The sequence below is a fragment of the Saimiri boliviensis genome, chromosome 15, assembly GCF_048565385.1.
Source record: "Saimiri boliviensis isolate mSaiBol1 chromosome 15, mSaiBol1.pri, whole genome shotgun sequence".
Taxonomy (NCBI): domain Eukaryota; kingdom Metazoa; phylum Chordata; class Mammalia; order Primates; family Cebidae; genus Saimiri; species Saimiri boliviensis.
The window spans coordinates 38,640,539-38,667,447 of record NC_133463.1 but is presented as its reverse complement, the minus strand read 5'-3'; the positions used below and the strand labels follow the sequence as shown (position 1 = coordinate 38,667,447).

At 34.1% G+C, this 26,909-nt stretch overlaps 1 long non-coding RNA gene across 1 annotated transcript in view; it reads right to left on the bottom strand.

The window, feature by feature from the left end:
• Positions 1 to 7,991: 7,991 nt before the first annotated feature.
• The window catches only part of LOC141581454 (uncharacterized), a 33,540-nt gene continuing 14,622 nt past the window's right edge, over positions 7,992 to 26,909 (bottom strand). The window contains exon 3 of the long non-coding RNA XR_012514094.1: positions 7,992 to 26,699. This is a non-coding gene — a long non-coding RNA (uncharacterized LOC141581454). The remainder of the gene's footprint in view (positions 26,700 to 26,909) is intronic.

Genomic DNA, 26,909 nt, shown 5'->3' with positions numbered 1-26,909 from the left:
TAATATATTTTAAGTAAATTTTTAATGAAAGACTTTTAAGATTTCTAACAACTGTAATGATGCTGTTGCTCTACTGTAACATTAAACAAACTACTTTAACTCTGCAAAGATGCTTATGAGTCCCTAAAATTTGCTATTGTTAATGGCCCACCTATGTATTTGCAAATTCAAATGTAAATGTAAATGCTGTATACATCTTTAACAGAGTGAACTGCTACTAACATTATTTGAGAAAGCACCATGAAAACCTATGTCACAATATCTAAATGTCAACTCAGAAGGGGGAAATGTTGAGGAAATCCGGATCCGATGGCTGTCATCAGTTTTTTACTCTTAATACTACATATAACTGATCACTTCTGAGGAAGAATACATTTCTGAAGCTGATCACCACACTGATCATATACAATGAAATTTTAACTTTTGTTTAAAATAAAAACGATAGGAGAATGCAATGAAATACTGCTTCTCAAATGCATTACAGATACTTTATTAGCTGTAATAATTATATCCCACCAGGAATCTGGAACTCTGGTAAATAAGAGATTATAGAAAACATAAGAGAAATACCTCCAGCAGCAGCCATTATCCAAAACCAAAATCAGCCAGGGATATCAGAGAGAAAAAGTGTGTTAAAACTTAATTTTGGCCAATAATACCAACATATGGCCATCATTGATGCGATTAGTCAATTACTATCAGTGGAATCCAGAAATGAACTGTTCGTTCATAATATCTTTACAACTGAAATTTTCCACAGCATTAATGCCCTATTTTAAAATGCAAGTATCACCTACTGTGAACCCACAAATGTTAATTTTTTGTAAGATGCTCCTATCAAATGAAAATGAACACTCAAAAAGCCTTCAGAAAAACTCTCTGTAATTCCATATATCAAGAGTGAGTTTTTAAAAGGAAAATGAACTTTTTAAGTTTTAGGGGTTACTACTTCAATTTCATAGGGATTCAGTTCTACAGGTATGTTGAGGCATACACTAATTCTAAAATATAAATGAGCTTCAAGCTACCTAGGGCTGAGCAATTTGTATCCATTGCTTTTTCAACAACAGAAAAAGCAATCATTTGCAAAGCGATTTTGTCACCTACTAGATAAAAATCTTCCATAAATTTAGATTGACCAGCGTGATTATGCAACAGGAAAAGCCAAACCATTACTGGAAGTTTATGTTACTTCCAATTTTGTATTGATGCACTTCAATGAACATAAGCCACTTTTTATTATTCAAAAACTTAAGTTATTGGAGCTATTTAAAAGCAGAATTCTGAAAGACATTGAAAAGCCAATCTTTTTTTTTACTACAGAAAGGAATAAAGAACTATCCACAAGTAGGCTATAAACAGAATAGAATGGGGGGGGGGGGAATGCTATTAAAGAAAAAGCCAGAAATTTCTAAAGCTATGGAATATTGGTTTGTGCTTTCATGGACTATACTTATTTCTGGTATTTTTTTTCCCTTAAGGCAATAACTTCTAACTTTAATTACATATTTGAATCACCTGGGAATTCATTTTAAGTAACAATTTTCAAGACTTACCTTCAGAGATTCAGACTTAATTGGTCTAGAGTGGGTATTGGCATACTTAAGTGCCCCAGAAGATTGTACCGTGTGGTTAAAATTAGAGACCATTGACTCATAGTACTGTGTATCATTTACAGTATTTTCTACAAATCTTAAAGAGCAATATTAACCCAATAACCCAAGTGACCTGCAATAAAAATATTAAATAGACCATCAAATGCTATAAGGTGTTTTGGTATAAGAGCTCTTTGATCTATTTTTTTTAAGACTCATTATATCCTACAATTATCCACATGATAAGATAGGTTACTGATTTAATACCACAGCATCTGTGGTCTCCTTGAGGTCTCATCTGCTCAAGACTTTCAGGCTATATATATGTAACAGGGAGGGAAGAAATTTAATTGTAAGAAGATACCACCTAACTTACACATGACACATCAGGGCTTTTCCTCTAGAAAAAAAAAAAAAAAAAAAAAAAAAGAAGTCTGAAGAACTCAAATCATATCCATCTTATTTAACAGGAAATGACTAAAGAGTATTCAAATTTTTAAATCAAAGTGTTGTAAAAATGTCACAGATTTGTACTATTCTCTATTACTAGCCTAAGATTAAGTCTCATTAGATAACAAGAAAGCTCTATATAATATCTTGGGAATGTCATTTTCACTATCAGTGGGATGTTTTGAATTCTATTTTTTCCTTTTGCTTCTTCACTTTATCTTAATTGAAGGCACATGCTGCCTACAAAATGATGGAGGAGGAAGGGATGAGGAGAAGAAGGATGGGAAAGATAAGGGAAAGGACCACACTGTTGTTCCAGAATGGTTTCATAGCAGCCACAAAGCTGAAGGATTTCTTTCTGTTTTCGGTTTTGTTTTTGTCTGTTTATGGCTAAGAACAAAATAAGGACATCACAGGGAAGTTAGTTTCCTACATAGTAAGAGTGGTTAGCATGAAATTCTCAAGTACTTTGCAAATGGAAATAAGGAAGTTTCTTTAATGGTGTTTGAGATGTATAAATCACCCCTATCAATCACTGCCCAAAGTATTCTTTTCACTCATGTTAAGAGTTACACCAACTTATTGCTTCCTCTCTCCTTTTCAGACCCCCTTCTCCCAGCTAGAATCCTGTTCTTATGCCAGGAACAAAAGCATCTAGAGCTAGTTGTATAATTACCACCACCCATCCACTCCCCTCTTCCACCCACCCACGTTTATAAACGCAGGATCAATCACAATGTCAACACAGCATTGTGATTAATAACCAATTAATAACCAATACCCTTGGTTATTCCTTGAGACCTTCTGCTTAACATAGACTAATATATCCTCTCTAAGAGTCCACAGCTTGCTTAAAATTAGGAAATGTAAGACTTTTTCCCATTACTAATCTATGAAGCCACAAAACCTATTTTCAGGCCTTTAAATATGTTATTGTTATTATATGAAAGGATGATTAAAATACAATTTGACCCAAATGTAGTGTTAAAATGTTAACTTATTTAACCTAAGATTTGTTAAAACTAGGACTATACAGTAACTTTAAATAATCTAGGCTAGTCAAATATTCATGGTAAGTATCTCTGTATTATTAAATATTGGCTAAAAAAATTAAACAGATATGGTTTCAGAATATTGAAAATATTCTAGTTTTCAACCCCACCAAAACAAACAATGCCCAAGATGATACTTTCTGAGTTTAGTTTTCCAGAATTATATATTTATAATTTTACAATGAGCAGATCTTCTGAAGGCGGTGGTTGTGACACAGTAGAAACTCGATGGATTGAATATAGAGAAAAAGAAATTTACATTCAGATGATGTAAAGACAGGGGAACCATGAATGTGAATAAACTAACATTTGGTTTTAAAACTGGTAAATGAAGGGAAAAAGACAAGCAGTTTTTATGCCTTGCTATCTTAATGACACTATTGAGCAAAAGAATGGAAAGTTTCACAGAAATATTATATTTAAGAAATGAAGGGCTGATAAAATATAATCATTTTGCTATACTAACAAATTTAAACATTGAATATCACATTGATATCCCATGTACACAGATTTGATCATTACACATTATATGCTTATATCAAAATATCACATGTATACCATATGTAAAAATATTACGCATCCATAAAAATCAAAAATTTAAAAAAAGATTGGTCTTGGATTGATTTTTCTTAAACAGGCTGACTGCTACATGAATTTTTATTACCTATTTTTCCTACTTGTTTAAATGTTTCATTTAAAAAATTTATTAAAAATAAGCAAATTGTTCTGGGTGGAATAATATAATCATTCACATACTAAGCACAACTGTATTATTTGTTATTGCTTTAGTATTCTAGTATTCTATAATTTAAAATAGTTTCCCTACTATAAAAATTATCATTAATGCCACCATCGTATATGTGGCCACTGAGCCTTCTCCTAAATAATTTGCCCAAAGTTACAAAGTTTGGAGTCAGTTTTCCTTTCTATTTTACTCAACGTTGTAAGTTTTATAGGTGGTTTCCTGAGATCATACTTGCATTTTTTTTACTGATTTGCTTACACATAAATTAGTTGTTGTGTACATGTCATACACTAGATACTGTGCTAGTTGTTAGGGATTCAATGGTAAGAATCAAATCTCCAATTCAGGGAGAGACAGTCAATGGAGAAAGCAAAAATCCCAAAGTAATGTAATAATTGTTGTGACAAAGTTTAGCACAGGGTAATAATGACAACACTTAGCCACAGAGTGTGAAGCTAAAGGAAAGCTTTTTATAAGGTGTGACACCTCATCTGAATCACAGATGATTGTGTTGGGGGTTAAGTACCAATAAGACATTCCAAAGACAATAGCTTGCATGAGCTTTTGGCCAGGGAAGAAAAGTGCCTTGTCTTTCTAGACACACCCAATGGAGCAGTTTGACTGGAGCACAGTGAGTAAGAAGGAAGCAGAGACAAAGAGGTGAGAGAAAAGTCACAGAGCAGGTCATGAAAGCTAAGTATATCCCCCAAGATAAGGAACCAGAAAACAGAAAAAGAAACAGGTTAGACTGAAGGATAATCAGTTTGTCACACCATATGTCAAGTCCAGGTTTCTTAAGGACATCCATGTGAGAAGTTAGATGGGTTTCAAAGGTGAGAAAAGCAGAAGAAAGATCTATTCTAAAGATACGTTAAAATAGTTGGTGATATATAAATGGAAGTTGAGGTTTTGTAGTTAATAACACAGAGTGATTTAAGATAAAATTTGGACACCCAGGAACAGAGGAGTGTGATTAATAAGGAGAAACAGAGCAGGAAGAGGAATGAGCTAAAGGCATATTTTGCTAGCTTATAGATGAGAATTTAGCTGACCCTGCTATGAGCATTGCATTCTGTGTCTACAATGGAACTTTGCAATGTGCTCGTTCTTACAAACCTCTGCAGATAGAGATCAAAGGAGATTGTAATGTTGGTCCAAAGTGACTGAAGATAAATCATTGCTTCTTCAGACTAGCTCTTATCTTCTCATGCATAAGACATTACTGCTTGATTCTGGGTGATATGGCCTGATTTGATTCATCTGAATCCGGAGAAATTGGCATTTGATTAACACATAATACTAATACAATGAAAACACTGTATCATATTATGCTAACTTTGGATGTACACTGAATAACTGTTTTTTAATTGTATTATTTCTCCATGAATTTTAAGAATAATTATTGTGAAAGATATTTTACGAAAGATGTTTGGATATATTCAGGTCTCCATGCTTATCAAATTTCATTTTATATTTGATTATTAATGACTCATTTCACAACGATTCCTAAATTTAGAATTAATCCATTGAAAAATAAGATGTTTTTACTATGTACAAGGCAATGTTTACAAAATGGAGAAGTATTATGTGCTCAGCCATTTTATTTCCTCCCTCTTCGGAATCCTTATGGAAGGGGTTTATTTTAGCATAACATACGCCGAGAAAAATTGTAATTAGCAAAAGAAAATTTGCTTCACTCTGAATGATCTAAACTATGCAAGCCAACTTCTAAGGAAGATTGCAAATACGAATGGACTGGAAGAATTGATCGCTGCCTTAACAGAACAGTATAAATCAGCTAAGCTCTTCCAGAATTTTTAAGAACAAAAGGTGAAATCGCAGATATAAACTCATAGTCATTCCAGTACATTACAGAGATTCCAAAATTGAGGAAAAGGATCGTGGAAATACTGGGTCACCCTTCCCTGACCCTATATTGCCTAATAAATGCTTTCCTCAGTATGACTAAAGAAAGCTCCTATGATGAGACAAAAATGAAAATTCTACCTCTTATGAAGATAAATCGACAGTTGCTAATAAGCAATTACCAAAAGTGTACATTTTGATGTAAATTTCCAGTTCTATCAGTTGTTACAGACTTTAAACTTAAATTTTACCATTGAAATTATGATATCATTGATTAATCCAAACTACCTGAGCTAAAATGTGTAGAATAAGGAATGTAATATAATCATCCAATATTTGCTCTACATCTATAACACTCCTGTAAATGCATAGCTCAATTTTCTCTTCAGGGGATCGGAGAATCCAAGAGCACTTTTTGATCTTAGATCAGAAGTAACAGAAAGTTCTCCCTTTGTTGAACAAAACCCTTCCTCTGCATCAAAGGTCCTCAATTCCCAGGCCACAATAATAGAAAAAAGTGCCCAATAAATGTAATGCACTTGAATCGCCCTGAAACCACCCTCTGCCAACTCTCAGCCGTGGGAAATTTGTCTTTCATGAAACCAGTCCCTGGCTCCAAAAGTTTGGGGACTGCTGCTCTACATAGTTTTACTTAATAGTATTTGTTTGTTTGTGATAGATTTGAAACTTTATACATCACCAATATAATGTGGAAATCATTTTTACACAGCAGCTATTTAAATAACTGAAGACATCTATCACATCCCTGCTCAAAACAACTATTTTCTAACCAATACAACTTCGTTACTTCATAGATTGTGTGACAGGTATTATATCATCATCAATAATTTCAGCCCAGAAGTTTTTAGTTTTGTTTTAGTATTTCTTATGTAGCAACAGTTTCTATAAATAATTTGTCTTAAAATAGATTTATGTAGGAAAAAAACACAAATTTTAGCTCCCGTATAAGGATCAAGGTAAAGAAGCCATTGCATAGAAAGCCTAGGGGAAATCGGCCTTGGTGGCTCATGCCTGGAATCCCAGCACTTTGGGAGGCCAAGGCGGACAGATCACCTGAAGACAGGAGTTCAAGACTAGCCTAATAAAAATAGCCGGGTGTGGTGGTGTGCACCTGTAATCCCAGCTACTTGGGAGGCTGAGGCAGGAGAATTGCTTGAACCCAGGAGGTGGAGATTGTGGTGAGCCGAGACTGTGCCATTCATTGCCCTCCAGCCTGGGCAACAAGAGTGAAACTCTATCTCAAAAAAAGAAGAAAGCCTAGAGGAAATCAAAAGATCTTGTAGAAAGTAGAGTTAAATTTAAGTCATTCTTGGATATTGAAATTTAAAACTATACATAAATGTTTAAAATTATTCTCAAAGGGGAAGTTACATGATTAAAAAGTTAAAAGCAAACCTATGTTAACATCTCAAATTATTTTAAAAACACTAAGAAACAGTGAGAGGGCATTTCAAATTTGCCAAATTGAAATCAAGAGGGACAATTTAGTTTAATTTTTAACTTTAACAACTAATGTATACAGAGTGTTTGAAAGAATAAATGTATTCATTATTTCTATTTAAACCAGGTTGTGTTTTCAAAGCATCAGAGATATTAAAGTAAACATAATTTGGAAAAGGAGAAGTTAAAAAAGATATTCAGTGAAAGTTTGTTTAAAAAAAGAACAGATAAATACAAAAACAAGCTAAAGCATAAAGAGACGGCTTCTTTGAAAATAGCTGGAAAACAAATGTAAATGGTTTAAGTTATTCTTTAAAGAAATATTTTTGGAGGTTAAAAGCAATTATCTAAATATTGCTTTGAAGGAACACAATTAAAATAAGTAATACGTAACATTTTCATTTATGTGTTTGCTTTTATACTTTACATTAAAATAAACATTCAAAAAAAGAGATAGATTGAATATATTAATGTCAGTAAAAAGAGTGTAATACACAAATAATACTAAGCTGAGTCAAGATATTACTTTATAATTTTATCAGCCAGATGACATACTCAAATGGGCCTGTTTGGAAAAAAAAAGAAAAAAGAAAAAACTTATTTAAAAAGCAGTAAGCAGGAATAAGAGAACCAAACAACAAAACTGGACTAGCCAATGAAGGAAATTACCACTACTCTTAGACTTTTTATTTATTTATTTATTTATTTTTGAGACAGAGTTTCACTCTTGTTACCCAGGCTGGAGTGCAATGGCGCGATCTCAGCTAACCGCAACCTCCGCCTCCTGGGTTCAAGCGATTCTCCTGCCTCAGCCTCCTGAGTAGCTGGGATAACAGGCACGTGCCACCATGCCCAGCTAATGTTTTGTATTTTTAGTAGAGACGGGGTTTCACCATGTTGACCAGGATGGTCTCGATCTCTCGACCTCGTGATCCACCCGCCTCGGCCTCCCAAAGCACTGGGATTACAGGCTTGAACCACCGCGCCCGGCCACTCTTAGTCTTAAAGAACAATTGGTATTACAGAAACTTCTCAGACCAGAAAGAATTTCGGCCATTGCCTTCACATAAGCCAGGCAGGAAGGTAGCAGGAGGAACAAATAATTGCCTTCACTCTCCTCCTACCTTGGAGCCTTTCTAAGTGCCTTCCATTGGCTGAAACCAAAGATCAGAGGCAAGATTGTAGAGAAGAATCTCTGAACAGCTCAGAACACAGTGAGGGCAGAAAAATGTGAAGGGATAGATACAGGGGATAGGGAACAGAGAGATGGAACTCTCCTTTCTTTATCTCATTCAACATCCCATCTAGCACTTAGTGTGTGTGTGTGTGTGCATTTGTGCATATATTATATAGAACTTCCTTTCCTAACTTATGGAAGATATAAGGAGCCATCAAATAATGTACTGTGACAGTGTGATTTCTGTTCTCAACTCAGGAAACACAGGAAGTGCTATCAAACAATGTATCCTGGCAGTGTAATCTCAATTCAGCCATGTTCCTGCCTGGAACAGAAACTGTAATGTCAGCTATTACCAGCAGATTTCTACTATTTAACACAATTAAATAATATAAGACACAGTTGCAACAGTTTCCACATCTATAGATGATCATGATGGATAAACTGAAATCACAGTATCTTTTTTCCACCACAGATTCCATAGTTTCTTTATCTTCCTACAGCATGTCAGCTAGGTATTTTATCATCGTTTAAACTGATGGTTGAATCAAATCTTTACTCCCACAGAATCACCTAAGACTTGTCCACTCTTTATCATATTGCTATAGATTCCAATTGACTATTACTATTGAAAGTGGAAGTAGTAAGAAACAATCCAGTAAAATCTGTTCCCCATTGAGTAACAGCAACCCAATTTCTTCAAGCAAGTTGTAATCAATCACTTTCCAGCATAGTTCCTTATATTTTCCTGTTGGCTCTTTGGTGAGGAATCCAAAAGCAAGCTCAATTTCTAATTCAATGAAAATCTTATTCTGTTCACTAGAAGAAATGTACTTTCCTCAGCACCATGGCATCTAAATGTATATGGCTTTTGGCCAAAGAGAAAGGAAGTAAAAATTCTGCTAATGAGTTGTTTTATATAATAATGGAGGTTCACTCACACCTTCCTCCCCTTGATTTTCAGAACCTCATATTTTGCTCTTTAGAAAAATAACACTGTATATTGGTTAAATATAATATTTCAAAAATGGGTCATGTTTGTGAGGAAAACAAATAACCTCATAGGATGTATTTCCTCTGTAGTGAAAATAGATAAGGCAAGCCCATAAACGGTCATGCTGGTAGAATCAATGCAGGCAGAGAAGGAAGCTTTACCTTGAAATATGCATTTATTCTTATAAGGACAATTTTCTGCCTCTCATCAATCTGCCATTAGGTGACTTGTTGGTACCTTCCTGGAGAGTGATGATTGGACACCCCGTTGACATTTTCAATGGACAGGTTTAACATTCAGCAATAGTAGCCATGTTTATATAGAAATGGCATAATAAGGAAGCCAGCAGGAGTGCTCAGGAGCAGAAGATAACTGCCCTCTGATCTCCTGTTGTTGGCCAAAGTCAACTAGAATCTAGAGAATACAGGAGCTTAAATCATGCAGTCAGCAATGGTCAACCTTCCGGAAAAACTAGCACCCCTTTCACTGTATTGTTTTGGTAAATGTAATATCTTCTGCAATGTCTCATGAAACACAGTTAGATAGGTTTTCTCACCTTGTCTACAATAGAAATCCTGTAACATTCACTACTTTAAGGCTTTCGCTTCTTTCTTTGCTTTCTTCAGCAGTTCTTGCATTTCTGCTCCACACAGCATAGGGCATCTCTTTCTCCAAGTGAAATATAGTGGGATTGGGAGGATACAAAAATCAAAATACATTAAAAAATCATAATTTTTAAATTATACTTTAAGTTCTAGCATACGTGTGCAGAACATTCAGGTTTGTTATATAGGTATACACGTGCCATGGTGGTTTGCTGCACCAATCAACCCATCATCTACATTAGGTATTTCTCCTAATGCTAGCCCTCCTGTTGACCCTGATCCCCCAATAGGCTCCGGTGTGTGATGTTCCCCTCTCTGTACCCACATGTTCTCACTGTTCAACTCCCACTTATGAGTGAGAATATGTGGTGTTTAGTTTTCTGTTCCTGTGTTAGTTTGCTGAAAATGATGGTTTCCAGCTTCATTCATGTCCCTGCAAAGGACATGAAGTCATCCTTTTTTATGGCTGCATAGTATTCCATGGTGGATATGTGTCACATTCCTTTATTCAGCCTATTCTTGATGGGCATTTGGATTGGTTCCAAGTATTTGCTATTGTGACTAGTGCTGCAGTAAACATATGTGTGCATGTGTCTTTATACTAGAATGATTTATAATCCTTTGGATATATATCCAGTAGTGGGATTGCTAGGTCAAATAATATTTCTGGTTTTAGATCCTTGAGGAATTGTCACACTGTCTTCCACAATGGTTGAACTAATTTACACTCCCACCAACAGTATAAAAAAGTTCTTATTTCTCCACATCTTATCATCTGTTGTTTCCTGGCTTTTTCATGATTGTCATTCTAATTGGCATGAAATGGTATCTCATTGTGGTTTTGATTTGCATTTTTCTAACGACCAGTGATAATGAGCTATTTTTCATGTTTCTTGGCCACGCAAATGTCTTCTTTTGAAAAATGTCTGTTCATATCCTTCTCCCACTTTTTGATGGGGTTTTTTTTCCTATAAATTTGTTTAAGTTCCTTATAGATTCTGGATATTAGCCCTTTGTCAGATGGACAGATTGTAAATATTTTCTCCCATTCTGTAGGCTGCCTGCTCACTCTGATAGTTTATTTTGCTGGGCAAAAACTCTTTAAACAGATCCCTTTGTCAATTTTGGCTTTTGTTGCAATTACTTTTGGTGTTTTAGTCATGAAGTCTTTGCCCATGTCTATGTCCTGAATGGTATCGCCTAAATTTTTTTTTCTAGGGATTTTGTGGTTTTAGGTCTTAAGTTTAATCCTTTAATCCATTTTTGAGTTAATTTTTGCATAAGATGCAAGGAAGGGGTCCAGTTTCAGTTTTCTGCATATGGCTAGCCAGTTTTCCCAACACTGTTTATTAAACAAAGAATCCTTTCCTCATTACTTATTGAAAATGTGTGGTGTTATTTCTGATGTCATTGTTCTGGTCTGTATATCTGTTTTGGTACCAGTATCATATTGTTTCTGTTACTGTAGCCTTGTAGTATAGTTTGAAGTCAGGTAGCATAATACCTCCACCTTTTTCTTTATAATTATCTTGGATATACAGGGTCTTTTTTGGTTCCACATGAAATTTGAAGTAGTTTTTTTCAAATCTGTGAGGCAAGTCAGTCATAGCTTGATGGGCATAGCATTAAATCTATAAATTATTTTGGGCAGTATGGGCATTTTCACGATATTGATTCTTCCTATCCATGAACATGGAATGCTTTCCCTTTTATGTCCTCTCTTACTTCCTTGAGCAGTGGTTTGTAGTTCTCCTTGAAGAGGTCCTTCACAACCCTTGTAAATTGTATTCCCAGACATTTTATTCTCTTTGTAGCAATTGTGAATGGCAGTTCACTCATGATTTGGCTCTCTCTGTTATTGGTCTATAGTTACAATTTTTGCCCATTGATTTTGTATCCTGAGACTTTGTTGAAGTCATTTATCAGCTTAAGGAGTTTTTGGGTTGAGAAAATTGAATTTTCTAAATATACAATTAAGTCATCTGCAAACAGAGACAATTTGACTTTCTCTATTCCTATTTGAATACCCTTTCTTTCTCTCATCTGATTGCCCTGGACAGAACTTCCTATACTATATTGAATAGTGGTGAGAGATGGCATCCTTGTCTTGTGCCAGTTTTCAAAGGGAATGCTTCCAGCTTTTGCCCATTCAGTATGATATTGGCTGTGGGTTTGTCGTAAATAGCTCTTATTATTTTAAGATATATTCCATTGATACCGAGTTTATTGAGTCTTTTAGCATGAAGAGGTGTTGAATTTTTCTGCATCTATTGAGATAATCATGTCATTTTTGTCATTGGTTCTGTTTATGCGATGGATTACATTTATTGATTTGCATATGTTGAACCAGCCTTGCATTACAGGGATGAAGCCAACTTCATTGTGGTAGATAAGCTTTTTAATGTGCTGCTGGATTCAGTTTACCAATATTTTATCAAGGATTTTTACATTGCTGTTCATGATGGATATTGACCTGAAGTTTTCTTTTTTGTTGTCGTTTTTCTGCCATGATTTTTTATCAGGATGATGTGGTCTCATAAAATGAGTTAGGGAGGAGTCCCTCTTTTTCTATTGTTTGGAGTAGTTTCAAAAGCAATGGTAACTGTTCCTCTTTGTACCTTGGGGAGAATTTGGCTATGAATCTGTCTGGTCCTGGGCTTTCTTTGGTTGGTAGGCTATTAATTACTGCCTCAATTCGAGACCTTATTGTTATTGGTCTATTCAGGGATTTGACTTCTTTCTGGTTTAGTCTTGGGAGGGTATATATGCCCAGGAATTTATCCATTTCTTCCAGGTTTTCTAGTTTAATTTCATAGAGTTGTTTATAGTATTCCCATATGGTACTTTATATTTCTGTGGGATCAGTGGTGATATATTCCCTTTATCATTTTTTATTGTGTCTATTTGATTCTTCTCTCTTTTCTTCTTTATTCCTCTGGCTAGCAGTCTATTTTGTTAATCTTTTCAAAAAACCAGCTCCTAGATTCATTGATTTTTTAAGGTTTTTCATGTCTCAATCTCCTTCAGTTCTGATCTTAGTTATTTCTTGTCTTCTGCTAGCTTTTGAATTTGTTTTCTCTCTAGTTCTTTAATTGTGATTTTAGGGTGTCGATTTTAGATCTTTTCCCCTTTCTCCTGTGAGCATTTAGTGATATAAATTTCCCTCTAACCACTGTTTTAGCTGTGTCCCAGAGATTCTGGTATGTTGTGTCTTTGTTCTCATTGGTTTTAAAGAACTTATTTATTTCTGCCTTGATTTCATTATTTACCCACTACTCACTAAGGACCAGGTTGTTCAGTTTCCATGTAGTTGTGCAGCTTTGAGTGAGTTTCTTAATCCTGAATTTTAATTTGCTTGCACTGTGGTCTGTGAGACTGTTATAATTTCTGTTCTTTTGCATTTGCTGAGGAGTATTTTACTTTCAATTATATGGTCAATTTTAGAATAAGTGCTATGTGGTGCTGAGAAGATAGTATATTATGTTGATTTGGGGTGGAGAATTCTGCAGATGTCTATTAGGTCCACTTTGTCCAGAGCTGAGTTCAAGTCCCAAATATTCTTTGTTAATTTTCTGTCTCATTGATCTCTCTAATATTGACAGTGGGGTGTTATGATCTCCCACTATTACTGTGTGGGAGTCTAAGTCTCTTCATAGGTCTCTAAGAACTTGCTTTATGAATCTGGGTGCTCCTGTATTGGATGCATATACATAGAGGATATTTAGCTCTTCTTGTTGTATTGATCCCTTTATGATTATGTAATGTCTCTCTTTGTCTTTTTTGATCTTTGTTGGTTTAAAGTCTATTTTATAAGAGACTAGGATTACAACTCCTGCTTTTAATTTTTTTGTTTTCCATTGCTTAATATTCCTCCATCCCTTTATTTTGAGCCTATGTGTCTTGAATGTGAGATGGGTCTCCTGAATACAGCACATTGATGTGTATCCTGACTCTACTCAATTTGCCATTCTGTGCCTTTTCAATGGGGCATTTAGCCCCTTTACATTTAAATTAATATTGTTATGTGTGAATCTGATCCTGTCATTATGATGCTAGCTGGTTATTTTGTCCACTAATTGATGCAGTTTCTTCATAGTGTCAACTGTCTTCACATTTTGGTATGTTTTTGCAGTGGCTGGTACCAGTTTTTCCTTTCCAAATTTAATGCTTCCTTCAGGAGCTCTTGTATGGCAGGCCTGATGGTGACAAAACCCTCAGTGTTTGCTTGTCTATAAATAATTTTATCTCTCCTTCACTTATGAAGCTTAGTTTGGCTGGATATAAAATTCTGGGTTGAAAATTTCTTTCTTAAGGATGTTGAATATTGGCCTCCATTCTCTTCTGGGCTTGTAGGATTTCTGCAGAGAGATCTGCTATTAGTCTGATAGGCTTCACTTTGTGGGTAACCCAAACTTTCTTCTTACTGCCCTCAACATTTTTTCCTTCATTTCAACTGTGGTGAGGTCTCATTAGAACTCACTCACTATCACAAGAAGGGTGATATTGCAAGTGGAAAATCTGCCCCCACGATCCAATCACTTCCCACCAGGCCCTCCTCCAATTTGACATAAGATTTAGGCAGGGACACAAAACCAACCATATCCTAGTCTGTGTCCTATATAATAAGAAACAGCAGTACAGGGTCCTGACATACCATTCCCCAACCCTAAATCTTTCTACCCAGAAGCATCAATTTTCAAATCTTTGAGAAGTTTCTTCTATTATCTTTATATATCTAAAGAAGTTTTTGTCTTACTATATATTAATATTTTTTCATTTATTTATATTTTCCATATCATCTGGTGATTTTTCTCAAATGCCCGGTGATCAATGGATATTCTTACATTTTAATGTAGAAGTATTGCAAAATACATTAGAAGCTTGTTGTGTGGAGGTATGAATGATAAATCCGTGGGCCTTACTAGCAGGATTCCTGATCAAATGCTTGGCCCTTTTCTTGGGAGTTACCAAATATCAGTATCTGTAAGTGCTGTTTTTCAGATCAGTTTCCCAGAAAGCTGTTTCTGCAATCTCTATCCCTACTCCACAGTCAGTATAGATAGGACTAATTGTCAACATTCTGGGTAGAGAAAGCTCAGAGTGGGCGAAGGGAGCATTGGTATTGTGTGAGATGGAGAGAGTTACTCTGATTTCATTACAGTCAGACATTCCATGAGTCTGGTGATGACAGATTCAGTCTTCTTCTCATTCTACCTTTCCAGAATGTAAATGTTCACATCCTGCCAGAGTAAGGGAAGTGAGGGTGGTTCCCTAGTTATGTGGAGGAACAGTATGTATGAGCTCAACTGCTCCTTGTACAGACTGTCATCTACCCTTCCTATTTCAGCCATACTCAAATCCCTCCTTTGTGATTTAACTTCTGAATACTGAGTTTCTGCTGTGTGAATCTGCTTGTAACACTTGCTTTTGTGTTTACCTTTTATTAGCCTTCTTTCTTCTTCAATTTGTCACGTAGCTGTTGCCAGTCTGCTAAGTCAACGGCTACTCTCACTTCTACATTCTACCTTAAACTTTTTGATGTCATATTTCATTCATCGTCACCGCCTCTGTTCTTTTTATCTGTATGGTTTTTATGTCATGTTTATACTTTCATTCAAATTTTAAAGAGGCTACTGGTGGTAGCAGAGATGAATGCTTGTTTAATCAAAAGTCTTCTAGACATTTAAATTAATTAACAAACATCTATTGGGTTAGGAACATGAACAAGGCAGAGATGTGGCAAACCTGCTACAGGGAATTTGATAGAAATTATGCCAATAAGCTTATAAATGATCACTTTTAAAAACAATCACTAAATTACAAATTAGGGTTCTGACATAGAACTATGCAATTTTTTTCTTTTTCAGCACTCAAGAGCAGTGAGGTTCTAGAAAGTAATATTTTCATGGAGTAGAAGGGGCAGTTTGGGGAAGAAATAATCCAGATTTGTATTTCTGACTCATTTGCAGCTATGTTGTAAAAAGCAAATTATTTGACTTCTTACAGGCCTAATTTCCTTCTCTGTAAAATTATATAAATAAAGTCTATTTTATAAAACAATACTGCAGATTAGAAAAATCCTTATTATAGTGTCTGGCACATAACTTTTCAATAAACATGTTGATATGGTTTGGCTGTGTGTCCCCACCCAAATCTCATCTGGAATTTTAATTTCCACATGTTGAGGGAGGGAGGTGATTGGAATATGGGGGCAGTTTTCCCCCATGTCGTTCTCATGATAGTGAATGAGTTTTTATATCTGATGGTTTTATATGTTTCTGAAAGTTTTTCCTTCATTCTTCTCTCTCCTGCCACCTTGTGAAGAAGGTACCTGCTTCCCCTTCAGCCATGATTGTTAAGTTTCTGGAGGCCTCCCCTACAATGTGGAAATTACCCAGTCTCAGGGAAGTTCTTTAGAGCAGTGTGAAAATAAACCGAGTTGGTGCAAAAGTACTTGCCGTTTCCTGTTGAAAGTAATGGCAAAAACGGCAATTACTTTTGTACCAACCTAAAATAATACATATGCTAAAAGGAAATTAATAGCATTTTGGACTGCCCAGGAATAGGAAGAGTGTTCTAATCAAATGAGGTGAAAATCTAAAGAAAGAAAGGAATTGTAGAGGTGGAAAAGCAGAACAATTTAAGTCACGTACTGCGGGGTTCTATGGCTAGAGAAAGGGGTAAAGCCATATAGGGCTTAAGGAGTAGAAGAAAACAAGCAGTGGGCTAAGCTGTAAATGAGCTTGAGAACCAGATGTGGTTTGAAGATGAGATGGAGACTGGTAGGTACAAGGAGCTACAATGAGAAATTAGTGTCTTAAAGTCTAAAACTTTTCAGGTGTTTCAGTTCTGAGCGATATCAAGACTCAGGGTATGATGTTTAGCGAAGGTTCCAAAAATGTAATGATAGTTACTACCAAGTACAGCAGGAAAGTAATTATGGTACTGGTATGCTAGATAGCTAGCATCCGTAAAGACACTAAACTCTCCCATCATGGTGACTGGAGTTTGGGATCCAGTTGACCTGAAGCATTTATTAACAATATATACATAAATATGGCTCCAATAAACCTTCTTTATCTTTTGCTATTATTGACTGCATTAACCTATATTGTGTTTAGAGTGTTTTCTACTTTTCTTAAGGGTATCTAATTTTAGTGTCCACAGAAAAATAACCCAGGGAACTTCTTAATCAATTCAAATTATCTGCAATAGTCCCCGAGATTCTCTTTCAGGAGGTTTGGAATAGGGCAGAGGAATCTGTATTTTTAATATGAATCACAACAATCCCATGGCTCTGACAAGGGGCTACATGTGCCAGACACTGAGGAACATTTTCATTAGGCATGACCATGTGAAGAATTAGCTACTCATTCTCATCTTTTTAATGAAGGAAAACTCAATCAGTGCACCTCAGGGTACTGCTGGAGATGATTAATCTCTGAGCCTCCACTAATATATGTCTGAAATGAATATACAGCTTCTGAATATAACAGATAGAGTAATATTCATGAATTTGGAATTCATCATATGTTGAGTAACTGCATCTGCAACTGTAAGAACTAAATATAAGTAGCATGTTTCTTCAAAATGTTGCATTTTTAATTTTATCGTAAATTTTACATAAATCTGGGGAAAATGTGGTGGTTTGAAGAATATCAAAAACAACTATCTCTTAGGAAAAAAAGTGACTATATCACTTTTTCTTTTTACAATAGTTCATTTATGCTTTATAATAATCCTCTAATTTATTTTATTTATTTATTTTTTTATTTTTATTTTTGAGACTGGGTCTCTGTTGCCCAGGCTGGAGTGCAGTGGTACGATCTCAGCTTACTGCAACCTCTGCCTCCCAGGCTCAAGTGTTTCTCCTGCCTCAGCCTCCCTAATAGTTAGGACTACAGGTGCCCACCACTGCACCCAGCTAATTTTTTGTGCTTTTAGTAGAGACAGTTTCACCATAATAGAGAGACTGGTCTCGAACTCCTGACCTCAGGTGATCCACTCAACTTGGCCTCCCAAAGTGCAGGGATTACAGGCTTGAGCCACCGCACCCAGCCTTCTTTTCTTTTAGATGAAGAGTAGAGACTGAATGATTTGCCTTCCGGTAGTCTATAACAGAACCCTAGATCCAACTTCTGGCCTATCTGATTCTAAATTAAAGATCATGCCTTTGTAACAGCCTGTTCCAAATAAAGACACACTTTCTGAACTATTTAGCTCTGGGAGAAATTTTTTTTATATTGTTTTGTGTTATGGCCCAGAATTATCATAACTACTATAGCTTTAATTCTGCATTTTAACATTTGTGTACATTTTGCAGAACTTAGACATAAAAGTTGTCTAGATTATGGAAAGTCATTGAACCAGTTTCTCCATGTGTTTGTTTTGTGTTTTTTAAAAGAAAAAAAGACTTAATACAAGTCCCATGGCTTGATTTAAAATCTGCCTCCAGTAACTTGAATTGCTTTAATGTGAATATGACATGTTATTTGTATATTTTTCACACTCACATTCAATCCATTTAGTCAGTATTAATGAGTACTTTAATCTTCAGTATATACAATATACAATAAATTGGCTTTGCTACACAAACAGAAACCTATATCCTTTTTCAGAAGTTCAGCAGTGAATTATTGGGTCCAGTGTAAGTCTATACTTGTAATCAAAGACTTATGTTCAGGTAAATTGCTGGCTATTTATTATGAAAAGAAAAATAGCTAGGGGTGTTTCAGAAGATTAAGTAATAGTAATTATCTAACTACTTGGGAATTCAGTAAAAAGTTTCTGATGGGTTTCCAGATAAAGTGCAACAGCTTAAAGTTCAGAAACAAAATAATCAATTCTTTAGAATGTTCTGTAAGGAAAGAAAAGTGATTAGTATTATTTTTCATTTTGAAAGGATAAAGTGAGTTGTAGGGAACTCAACTGCATGTTTTGTGAGTTTCATTTCGTGGAGAAGAGATATTTACGTGATAAAAGAAAGAAAAAGGAAAGGCAATTAATTTAGATCCAATTCTAATTGAAAGTTCTTATATCCTATTGGTGGTTTTTCTTCCTAAATATCTACCGACATTCCGTGTATCTTCTGATTCTGCCAATATGACATCAAATATAAAATAAACATCCAGTTGACAAGTCAAAAGTTCTGGCAAATTTATGTATCTTAGCTTTAATGTAGACAACATGTCTAAATATTTAAATAAGTCTTTCTTTTTTTAAATCAAACTCACCTGAGGAATACTTAACTTCCAAATACTATCATAAACAATTCCATTTGGAAAGGATGTAAAAACAAAGAGCTACTTTTTAAGATGGGAGAAAGACTATGGGATGATGAAATAATTCTGCAGGCAGGGGAGCTGATGATACAAGACAGTCTGAAACACCTGCATTGGTGAGAGAAAATAAGACCATATAAAAACAGGAGATTTGTTTATCATAGGAACAGGGTGCATATAATTCATTTATTTTAGTTGAAGGGAAAGAAGTGTGTATTGTAGACATGTAATTGGGTGAATTTAACAATAGGACAAAATTTCTGCATTTCTTTCATTTTTCCAGTGAAATGAGATAAAATCATTTACTAAGATAAGGGAAAGGGAAGTGTCAGCTGAAGTTTTGAGATGAAAAGACACAAAATAAAAACTTTAGAGAGAGAAAAATGAATGAAATAAGGAAATGTAATAGAATTACCAGGAAGTTGAGAACCTCATTGGAACAATTATAAATTCTGTGATACAGAATTATAAACAATCAACAATTTTAAACTTAAAATTAAACATGCTTACTTTTGTGTAACTAACCACTTTCCTCTGTGGCTGCACAGGCCTATGTCAAACGGAAAAATAATTTTACAAAGGCTGTAGTGTTTAAGGTAACTCAATGGAGAGAAACAAGAAAAGATATTAAAGTTGTATTCATGAGAATAATTTTAATGATGAACTATGGAATTTAAGCCCAGAAAGAAGCCTAGTAAAATCACAAGGGCAGACTGGAAAACTTGGGAACAGTCAATGGAATTCAATGGGCTGGAGATTACAAGGTTTATCATTGCTAGAGGGGAAAAGAACTGGAAATACAGATGGTGATGATAAGAGAGTGAGAATTTGAAACTGAGATGCTGAGAGTATGTTCAAAAGTAACAACAACTTTTAGGTTACAGGCATGTGAATGGGTAATGAGTCAACAAACTGACGTTATAAGGTATTAAATGGATCGATTAGATGGATATTGAAATAAACAAGGATGAGGATAAGAGTGAAATAGAGTGGATCAAGTTCTATAAAGTTACTAATGAATAAGAGAATAGATGAGGTCTGTAGGACCAAAGTTTGTAGAACACTACAACCAAAAGAGGTACTTTATATATTACTTCATTCACCAATTCATTCAACAAATATTTATTGCACACCCTCTATATACTAAAAGTATAAAAGACTTTATACTTTATGTATATGTATATATTCTTTTATACTAAAGTATAAAAGACTTTAGTATATATACTAAAGTCTCTCCCTCGGTATAAAATAAGTAAGAAAACATTAGGTCTTATCTTAAAACAGCCAGGAAACTTTCCTAACACACACTTTGCATTGGGAGCTCTTGCTGTTTGTAGTATGTTGTCCATACTTCTATAATAGCCCTTATTATGTTATCATAGTAATGTAGTATTTTTTCCTCTAACCTGTAAGCTGCTTGAGTATAAGGGCCAGCCATATTGCCTGAAGCACAGACAATGCTTAATAAATGCTTACTGAAAGAAATGTTTAATACTGAAGGCCAATAATTTACAACATTTATCCTAGGGGCTCTCTGGCCACTTAGAAGTAAGGAAAATAAACCACTTGCTAAAATAGAAGATAATATTTCACTGAGAAATAGAGCAAGATGAAAATCTGACCAAAAATAAAACTGAAAGCTACATATTATACATTTCTATCAAGACTTACAATTTGCATTATAAAAATGAGATTGTGTTAGAAATGAGATTAGAACATGAAAAATTATCTTAGTTGGTTTCTATAAATTCTGTGATACATTAAACCTGTGGAGTCACGTAGTACTTTAAATCTAGCCTATATTGAAGGATATTAAATATTTTAATAAAGATATATAGTTCATGATCAACTTAATCTTTCCCTTCTTGAATTATTTTCATTATCTCTCCCCAAGAATCATTGGATATTATCGAATCCATTTCCTAAAAGATATTTTCCCTTGGACAATCCTGGAAAGAGTAATCATATCTGAAGCTATGATCTGTGTATCTCTCTATCTCTTATTTCACCCTATCTTTTTCTAGAGCTACACCTAACTTAAACCAAAATCATGCTGTCCTTGAAAGCTGCATAGCTCACAAAATGCAAAAGAATCTCACACATAGGAAGAACAACTCTTATGTAAGAAGAAACAATTTTCTCTCCACGGCATAAAATATTTATTCACACTACCAGTGCTTCTTTCTTCCTCTCCTATTGATAACAGAACCCAAAATGGTATTGACATTTTAGTCACAAACATGCAACTTTAAAAACAGTTACCTGGATTAACAATTCGTTTAAAAAATGATACACATATACTGAAATAGAATAATTAAGTGGAATGTAGATCATAGGAGTCAGGTTTCTCACTGACAGAGTGGAAGTTTACAGATAAGCAAAGGGAATAGGCTAAAATTATATGTGTGATAATGGATTTGAGTTGGAAATATGAATAGGTACAAATGATTATCAACAGAAGTATTTATTGATATGTGTGTGTGTGTGTGTGTGTGTGTGTATTCTTATGTGTTAGTATACATACATGTTTTTCCTTGCTCCTTCTGCTGAGAGTTCTTACAAAGAAGGGCACCCCAGTAACAACAAGTGCATTTCAAGTTCAAATTTTGGTTTCTAATATTATTCTTCAATCAAAAGAACTAGGAATTCTGGAGAAAAGCTGATTCTCTGGCAATGGCAGAAATTATAACAAGATGATACTGGAGTATCTTACTTACTTCTTAAAAGTAAGGAGGTGGTTAGATCACACAGATACCTGTATGTATGCACACACACAAAAACACACGCACATGATAAAGGAGCTTATAAAAAGGACACAGAAGCCAACTGGAAAAGTTTCCACTGGGCAACACTGCAATTATTTGAGGGAAAGAAAAAGTAACATTGGATTATAGTCTAAAATATATACTTAAAAGATTCTTAAGTTCATATTGATACAAATAAGTAATCGGATAAATATATATGTGGGGTAGAATAGACAACTCCCTGTGCAGAAAAACCAGATATCCCAGCCTCAAGGTAGTGAGTCATGACTCCTGTACATAATTAATTTCTTTCAAAGAATATAATATAAAAAGGAAGGGAAAAGTACTTTATAGTGGAGAAACCTGATGAACACCACCTTAGCTGAGTCATAAGTCTTCTTGATAATATTTACCCTTGATATGATATGACAAGAATGACACTACTACAACCCCATAATCCCTGTCTAGCCATAAAAGAAACACCAGCCAAGTACAAATAGAAAGACATTCTACAAAATAACTGACAAGAAGTTTTCAAAATGTTTGAGGTCATTAAGGACAAGGAAAGTATAAAATATTGTCGTAGTCAAGAAGAGCTTAAGAAGACATGAAAACTTGATTTAATGTGGTATCTATCATGTGTGGGGTCCTGGAACAGAAAATGTTTTTAGTTTGCCAACTGAAAGCAAGACAAATTTGAATAAAGTATGAATTTATTTAATGAAAAAAATTTTTTGTTAATGATAACAAATATACCATATGAATATAAAATGTCAATAGGAGAAACAAGTGTAAAGTATATGAGAACTCTGTACTATCTTTGAATTTTTCTGTAAATCTAAAACAATTCTATAATTAAAGTTTATTAAAAAGTAAAGTTACCTTTGAAATCATAACTCGGTAGATGTTTACAGTAGGCAGTGAAAGGCAATAAAGGGCAGGAAGCTTGAATTCAACACATGATTGTTACCAATCTTATACTGTTGAACTTTTCTATTTGTTGAAAGTATTTAGAGCTATAATTGATTTTTGCATATTGATTTGACAGCCAGGACTATTGCTTAACTGTATTGTTAACTTTCAGACTTTATTTTTTAAAAATTTCCTACCCATGTAATCAAACCATCTGCAGAGTATTTCTTCTTTTATTCTTTATACCATTAAAAAAAAAAAAAAAAAACGTTGCATCTCAATGGCTGGGCCCTTTAATAAATTGCCCAGATGAATATAAGTGGTAAAAATAAGCACTTTTGTCTTGTACCTGGCCTCAAATAAATGTTTTCAATATGGTGCTCTATTAAATATAATGATATATTAATATATTGCATTCTCTAAGTCAGGGAAACATAATTTCATCCTTCTTTGGGTAACAAGGTGTTTTATTTTATAGTTAATAAAATACATGGATAGTGATTTTTTATTAAATATCTTAACTGCCCCTATTAGAGATTACTGTCTTTGATTTTTCTAACAAAATACTTTTCCTACTTCTCAAGATGTAACAAAATACTTCTGCTTCTCAAGATGTCTTCCCGAGACCAGCAGTATCAACATCATCTGATAACTTTTTAGAAATGTAAATCATTGGTCTTCACCCAAGACTTACTGAATCAGAAAGTCTGATTACTTGTAGGCAAGTTATCCATATTTTAACAAGTTCACCAGATGATTTTGATACATGTTCAATGCATCCTTTTCATGATATATGAATATCTCTTGTATCATGAACCAATCTATGAATTTGTTCACCTCATTTGTTTCCTTTCTACCTTTACTTTTTTCTGAAGTTTAAAAGTTTTCTCTCATAAAAAGCATGTGGTAGAATTATCTTTAAGACACTACGACAGTTTTTTAAACACAAAATTTAGTCCATTTATCTCTATAGTAAATATTTATGTTTGCATTTACATTTATCACCATAGTTTGGGCTTCAGTTTGTCCTACATTTTTGTGATTCCTTGAGTAATCATGGAATCTGTGCTACATTTTATTAATGAATTTTATAGTTTAAATGAATCTGGGAATATATTGAAATTGGTCGTTACACTTTATCCATTTTACATGATGTGAACTTGAAATACAAATTCATATCTGGAACTTTTGCATCTATGTACAGGAAAGAATTTCCTTATAGCTTCCCTGTTCTTGCCAGGTTTGGTAATCAAGTTATGTCAGATACCTACAATAAGGTGGAGAATATTGATTCTTTTGCTTCTTTCAGAAAGATTGAGTATAAGACTATATTATTTTTCCTTAAATATCTGAAATATTTTACTGATGAAGCCACCAGAATCTATAGTTTTCTTCATGGGAAGATTTTAAATCATAGTCTTTATGTGTTCTGTTTTTGTGTCAACTTTCATAAAGTCATTTGTTATCTAGAAATTGGTTCACCTTATATACATCTTCAAACTTTAACAGTTCATTATGCCACCTAATTACTTCATAGAGTATGTAGATTCTATAATTTCTTGAGTTTTTTTCCTGATATTTGTCTTTTCTTTCATTAATTTCAACTCTACTATTTTCTTTGCTTGTTTTTTACAATTATTCTTTTTGTTGTTAAATGTGTTTAGCTCATTTATATTCAATTTTTCCCTTTATACATTCTGAACAATTAATTTGTCTCTGAATCACATTACCTGTGTTCTACAAGTTTTGTTACATTTTCTTATTTATTCAATGTTCATTAATTTCTGTTTTGGTTTGAGATGAAGTCTCGCTCTGCCACCCAGGCTGGAGTGCAGTGGTGCAAGCTTGGCTCACTGCAACCTCTGCCTCCCAAGTCCAAGTGATTCTCCTGCCTCAGCCTCCCATGTAGTGGGGACTACAGGTGCCTGCCACCATGCCCCGTTAATTTTTTTGTATTTTTAGTAGAGACGGGATTTCACCATGTTAGCCAGGATGGTCTTGATCTCCTGACCTCGTAATCCACCTGCCTCAGCCTCCCAAAATGTTGAGATTACAGGCGTGAGCCGCAGCATTCAGCCTTAATTTCTAAATCTATGACTTCTAATAGTTTTCTTCTATCATTTCTATAGAGGTTAATGATATTATTCTCAGAGATGTAGGCATTTGTATTTATGGAACAATATAAGATCAGTTTTAAAAATATTATGAAATTGGCCATTATACTTTATCTATATATGTGCTTAGAAAAAAATATGTATTTTGGAACATTTGGGTAATGTGTTCGACATGTGTTCATTGGGATAAATTTATTAATCATGCTATTCAAGATCAGGGAGGTGTGCCAGAATTTTCCAATATGTTTATTGCTTGATACATTGTTTCTTGTATTTCTCTTTTCCGCCCTGTACTCCTTTGGGCATTTGAGGCCATTGAGGCCATGTTAGAAAATGCATTCAAACTATTATGTCATTTTAATGAACTGTGTATTTTATCATTATAAAGATAATTTTCAAGTCTAGTAGTATTTTATACGTTAAAGACAATCTTAACTAAGATTAGTATAGTTCCTTTAGCTTGCTTTGCTTAGTATTTACAGGGTATGTGTGTTCATTTGTTTCCTTTCAATCTTTACTTTTTTCTTAAGTTTTTAAGTTTTCTCTTATAAAAAGTATGTGGCAGAATTATCTTTAATACTCTATGACAGTCTTTTAAACACATCATCTAGTCCATTTATCTCTATAGTAAATTCTTATGTTTACAGTTACATTTATCACCACAGTTTGTGCTTTCAATTTGTCCTACATTTTTGTGATTCCTTGCGTCTTCTTTCTAGCATTTTTTTGAAATTTTTTTATATCATTTCAATTTCTTTCTGTTGTGCTTGTTATACTACCAGAAACAAAATGCTCACTAAAATTTCAGCTGGAGTTTTAAATGTATCACTAGAAAGTAAATTATTTAATCCCCAAAGAGCAGTGTTTTATTGTAATTTATCAAAATATCTTATTGAATCTGGTAAAAAGTGAAAGAAGTTTCAACATAATTACCCTATTTTATGGAAAATGATAACCATTATCATTATTTTCAATCTTTTTCAATATACTGTTAAATTAAATGCTTTTAGTATATAAACAATGTTTTCAAGCGAAGTTAATTTTTTTCATATTTCATGTCACATTCATCATACAGATACTAAATATACAAAAAGGCATAAATGCTAGATATTCATTCAGGCATGAACAAAGTCAATACACTGAGACTATCACCAACCATGCCTTTAGATATGTGGCAAAAATGTATTAAACCCACTGCCCAAGGAAGTCCATAAAGCCAATTTCTGTTGAGAATGACTAAGATTACTGATGAAGCAGATATCAGAGAAATAATTTTACAAAACCCTTTTAGCATATTCATGTTCTAAAACATCTGCAGGACACATTATTAATGACAACAAGAGACTTTCAGATATTACTCAAATAAATCATAATATCCCTAATTGGCCTTTGGCTGTTCTCATCAGTTTGGAAAAAAAAAAAAATCCATGCTTAAACCATCCCTAAATTATAAGATGTTTTACAGTCAGAGAATTTATCTGCTGATATTTAAATGAGAAGTCATACTTACTATGCTCATGTATATTACACTGCACAACATTTATCCCTTGCAAGATAATATACTTTATATGCACTGGTCAAAGTATTAATTTATGTGATTGACTTACCAAAATTATATTTTGTGGAGCAAGAAGGAGAGATTTTGAGTGTCTTTTCATACGAGATCAGGCGCGTTCAGGGTGGTATGGCCGTAGACTGAGTGTCTTTTCAAAATATAAAATATATCTTATAATCTCTTTTACAGTGCATCTAAGTAAGTATAATTCAGCACAATAAGCTCTGAAACACTGGTGAAGCTAGACAGTATGTGTAAATTGCATATTAGCAAATTAAAAAATCTAGAAAAAGTCAATCCACTGAAATTTCACTCTCCTATTCTGGGTTCAATAATTACTTAAGTTTTATACTAACCC